Source organism: Choloepus didactylus, chromosome 3 (genome assembly GCF_015220235.1).
Source record: "Choloepus didactylus isolate mChoDid1 chromosome 3, mChoDid1.pri, whole genome shotgun sequence".
Taxonomy (NCBI): Eukaryota; Metazoa; Chordata; class Mammalia; order Pilosa; family Megalonychidae; genus Choloepus; species Choloepus didactylus.
Window position 1 is genome coordinate 15,075,160 of NC_051309.1, and position 5,464 is coordinate 15,080,623.

Sequence of the window (5,464 nt, forward strand, 5' to 3'; positions counted from 1 at the left end):
ACGCCTGTCTAAATATTTCTTTATTTCCTAGAATCATGCTGCCAACTTGTTCCTTTAGAAAATTTAGCTCAGTTGAGCAATATCTGAGAGTGCCCCTTTCCATAACACCTAGCAAACCCCAGGAATTATCCTTCTTGTTTTTCCCTTCTATGCAGCAAGCAATGATATTTCATTACTGCTTTATTGTAAGTTGTATTTTCTTCATTACTGATGAGACTAAACTTTTTGATATGTTTATTGATCAATTATGCACATTTTTTTTTCTTTTGAAAATGACCAGTTTGTCTTCTTTGCCTGTCTTTCTCTTGGTGTATTTGCCCCTGGTTCTTTACTCATATGAATTTTTTTTATAAAGATAAGCTTTTATCATTTATGTTGCTAAAAAATTCATTGCAGTTTGCCTTTGACATTTGGACCTTGTTACTGGTATTTTTAACCATTCAGAAACTGTTTACTGTGATGCCGCCACATTTAGCCCTAGTTTCTTATATGGTTTCTGCCCCTGGGGCTGCGCTTTGAGAGTCCCCCTCACCCCACCCCCACCCCCTGTCCCCATGATTATGTAAATGTAAGCCAGATGTCAGCAGAGGCACTTCAGCTCTGCAACCTGCAATCACAAGTCTGCTATGTGCAAAGTTCAGCCCATTCACCAGTTTCTACAATAAATCCACTCACACCAACTGATTTGTGGAGATTGGGGGAGGGCAGGGAGGGAGGGTTTCCCCAGGAAAGTAAACAATCACCCTTAACTACATGACATCCCTCCATCCTTTTCTCATCTCCCCAAATCTCCTCTTTGTTTCACTCTCTAGTGAGCACCCAGCATTCTTTTATCATGCAGAGCAATTAATGGCCCATCTCTTGATATGTAATCTCTTCTTGGAGGTCTCCACTTAGAACCCAGGCAGCTTATCAAGAATTTCTTCAAAACAAATATAGGGCTGTATCCCAAAAGACTTGGGTGAATACACCTTTCTCCTACTCATTATGTAAATGTGTTCCTATATTCTCTTTGAGTGATTTTAGACTTTCATATTTAGCATTTGAATATTTATCCTACCCAGAAATTTATTACTGGACTTCTCACCTCTCCCATTCCCAATAGCCATCACTAGACTGGGAGCCATGGGAAGGCAGCAGGTGTGTCTTGTTCCTCTTTGTATTCTCGGTTCTTTTCTTTTTCCTTTTTTTTTTTTTCTGTGATAGCAAAGTATTTTTATTAAACTTCAATGATAATACACCCCAAAAATTAAAAGTTCTAGAACTCTTTAACACGCCAATAAATTGCTCCAGCTTTTGGAGTTAACGTTGATGCTCCTGAGCTTTGAAATAGTGCTTTTGAAGAACTGTGGAATTGGTTAACTGTGATGGAAATAACAGGTACGTTGAGCTGTCAGCAGACTCTAACTCCGGTGGCAAAAGATTACAGCAAAGTGTTGCTACAGGTATTTTGAAACAAGCAACCGCAAAAGATAGAAGCAGTTGCAATGTAGAACACATTCCAACAAGAGCTTGGAATGGAGATAATTAGTAGATTCAAAAAGTTCCAAGGTTTGGATGAGTAATCATAGTTGATAATGCTGTCACAAACAGTAACAATAACAAGCTGAGGTGGGATGGAGAAAACAATGTGGCAGTAACTGAAGGAATGGAAATGTGTTCTGTCTAATTAGAATACAGTCATTGAGGTAGATAGGGTTGATAGGCTGATAGATCAAAAGACAGTACGTTCAGATAAAGAGAATGAGAAGAACCAATGAATCTGTACTTTACTATGATGACAAACAAATTAAGGAGGATAATGAAAAAACGTAAGCAGGTGAAAATATTCAGGGGTGGAGGGTGGGCATAGTTCAGGATGAAGAAAAATTTACTTACAATAGCATGGGAATTTCACAGCCACAGAAAAGGATTCTTATGTAAAAACAAATGTGGAGATGAGCTAGGATGGATGTGAGATTCTGGAAGAGGAAGAAAAGGTTGCAGAAAAGTGACCTAATCTCTTGTTTAGCCACACTAATCCTTTCAGTTTCTTAAAAGCAACACATTTTCAGAAATTTTCTCTACTCAAAGCTCCAAATTTATACAATGCCTCCTCTAATGAGACAGAAGGACACAAACCTAAATTTGAAATGTCCCATATCTCTGCACTTATCTCCTGTCCTCTGGTTGGAGGATGTTTTTATTTGTAAAAGGACTGTGGAAATATGACAAATAAAATAAAGATAGAAATTATGTCATAATAGAATTTTATAGTACATCCATTTAATTATATTATGACTAAGAATGCAATATCTACCTCAATAACTTCATTCGGTTTATAAAAATGATGGAATAATGATTTAAAACTGGTTCATTCACAATTTCACAAACTTATTTATCAAGAGTGAAATAGTACACTATTAAAAGTAGCCAAAGAGGTAACACATCATAGTGCTTAATGTTTCTGTAAGGTTTACGTAATGTTGATAAGGCTTACATCTGAATCTGATACAAAAATCTTAGTTGCATTGAAGTAGTTATTTCCACAACCACATTACGTCCAGTGGTACTATAGTCTGGAAGACATTGGCAATGGGTGCCACTTCTGGTTTCCAGCTGTGATTGCACAATATCAGCTAGGGCACTTTGTATCTTTCCCAGAAGCATAACCCTCCATAAACAAAATCATCCAGACATGTAGCAGCTTCATGGTTTTCTTCTAGTTTTTACAAGCCAGCAGCCTGTAAAGCAGCTGTAGATGCTTCACTGGATAAGGAATCTATCAAAACATCAATATCTTTTACTGTTCGGGCAATCACTGCAGCCAGAAGCTGGGCATACTCTTTTGTGGGTTTAGCCAGCTGATCTTTGTTAATTTCTATCTGAATATTACTAAAAGAAGCAGAAGGACCACACTGCTGCAACTCTCCAGTGACATTGCAAAACTGATCTGCAAGTGAATTCATGGTGTCTTGCAGCCGTGTGAGCCAACTGGCCACATTGCTGGCTCATGCAAACAGCTATTCGCAGTTCTTTTCAGAGTGCCTGACACACAGTCTGTACTTAATAAATAACAGCGGAATGAACGGTGAAGGTGCAATGGAAAGTATTGAGGCCAGATTTTGATTTTCCCCAAATTATGTGAGGTTTGTTCTTTCTAAATGAGAGTGCAACTCCATTGCATTGATGCAATTTTCACCTTTTGTTTAAATTACTCTGTAGTGGAAAACTTATGGTTTAGTCTACCCCTGGATTTCTTTCCCTCTTCTAGGAACAGCACCCTGGTTTCCTCTTGTGGAGCTGATAGTGAGCAAGAGGACCTGCTTTCAGCCAACGGAATACTGTCCCCCTATGCCCATAGTCATGGTTTCAAGGATGGACAAGTGATTAAAGTGAAGCAAATGAAAGCCTTCCCCCACACGTTTATGGAACTCTTAGGAAAGAGCCACGTCCTTTACGTAGGGTTGGGGATGAGTGTGCTAAACTGATAGATATAAACATGGAGAGACGGTATATGGTGATCATCTTTACTACCCATGGAGAAATAAGCCAACATAGGGGAAAATAGAACTGAGAGATGAAGAAAGATGTGTTGCCAAAGAGATGATTTGAACACTGGCTCTAGCCTATACAGTTCATTTAAGAAAACAAACATTTCCTCTTTTAGGCTTAGGCCAACATGAGTTCAGTTAGGTTGCCCTCCCTTGTACTCCCAGATAATTGTTCACCATCTCAAATCTGAGATGGTCTAACATACAACCCCTGTGTCATGAAGACAGACCTGGGTCAGCATTGCTCCAGTATTTCACTGTGATGCCCCTGGGGTACAATAGGATTCCTAAACAGGCATCTTCTTTGAGAGAGAATTAACTGACAGCCCCTACTCTGCAATTGCACATTCATTATCTCTTTCTTCCATCCACCATGAACAGTTACTCAGGAGAACCTGAAGCTTTTATTAGAGCATATGAAATGTATATAATTCACACAGGTGGTAACCGAGAGGCAGTTTGTATGGTGGTTAAAAGTGTGGTCTCTGGAGCTAGACCATGTAGACTCGAATACCTAGTTCTAACCCTTACTAGCTGTGAAAACTTGGAGGCTTAATGTCTCTGAGCCTCATGTTGGCAGAAGTACTCAACAAGATAAAACATCGACAAAGAACAGTGGTGGCTGATTGGTAAGTGCTCAGTAGGTGTTAACTGTTAGTGTTTCCTATTTAGGCAGGTCTAGAGTGAGCCATCAGAAACCCATATTACCACAAATACAGACGTCCTCTCTGATACCCCATAGACGATTCTAAATCACTTTAATATGTGCTGCCAGTGTCCCATTTTAGCTGCATTTTTGGATACTCAGCACATTTTTCCCCTCTCCCCTTCTTTTCCATCCTGACCACAGAGGTGGGTACCTGAACCAGGCTTGTTCAATCAGAAAACACTCTCCTTGGTGTATTGCTGCCCTTGCCAGATGAAAACAAACTGTTTTGGATGGTGTTTACTAACAGATAACAAGAAAACGCATTTGCCAGATCAATAGCTACATACCAGGTACTAGGGGATGTATTGATTTGCTCAAGCAAATCCACATCTGGAACAGCAGCTGCAATTGGAGTCACTACCTGGTTAAGCTTATGAAAATCCACTGTTACCCTCCAAGATCCATCCATTTTCTGCACAGGCCAAAATAGGAGAGCTTAATGGGGACGTATTGGGAATCACCACCCCTGCATTCTCCAAGTCCTTGATATAGCAGTAATCTCTATAATCTTTCCAGGAATTTTGTATTGCCTCTGATTTACTATTCTGCTAGGGAGAGGCAGTTCTAGTGGCTTCCACTTGGCTTTCCTTCCATAATAGCCCTCAATCCATGAGTCAGAGAACCCATACCTGTTGCTGTCAATATGTCTATTCCAATTCTGCATTATGGAACTAGGGAAATAATCACAGAGTGGGTCCAGGGACCCACTGGACCTACTGTGAGACAGACCTGAGCTAAAACTCCATTGATCACCTGACCTCCATAAGCCTCTATTCTGACTGGTTGACTAGAATGACATTTTGGGTCTTCTGGAGTTAATGTCAGTTCTGAGTCAGTGTCTAATGATCCCTAAAATATCTGATCATCTCCTTTTCCCCATTGCACAATCACCCTGGTAAAGGCCTTAGGTCCCTTTGGGAAAGGCTGGGAGCAAGATTAACAGTATGCAATGTATACTGTTTACAATGTAGCAGGGTCCTTCCCCAAGAGGAACAGGCCTTCCCCTCAGTCATGTGGTTCTAGCCCTGTAAACTGTCTCAAGTCTGGGAATTGATTGAGACATTCTCTGCTTTTGTGATTCAAGTTAGACTTTTGTTCACTTGACCTAGAACTCTTCTGCTTATACATATCAAATAAGAATTTAATAGACTAGCCGTCTATTTTACTTCTATGTACCCCATGATCTACTAGTCAATACCGTACGTCTCTGCCAGTGAGACTG

General features: G+C 40.1%; 1 pseudogene; it reads right to left on the reverse strand.

Moving 5' to 3' along the window:
• Nucleotides 1-2,475: 2,475 nt before the first annotated feature.
• On the reverse strand, nt 2,476-4,906 carry LOC119530202 (annotated as a pseudogene).
• Between the last annotated feature and the right edge of the window lie 558 nt (nt 4,907-5,464).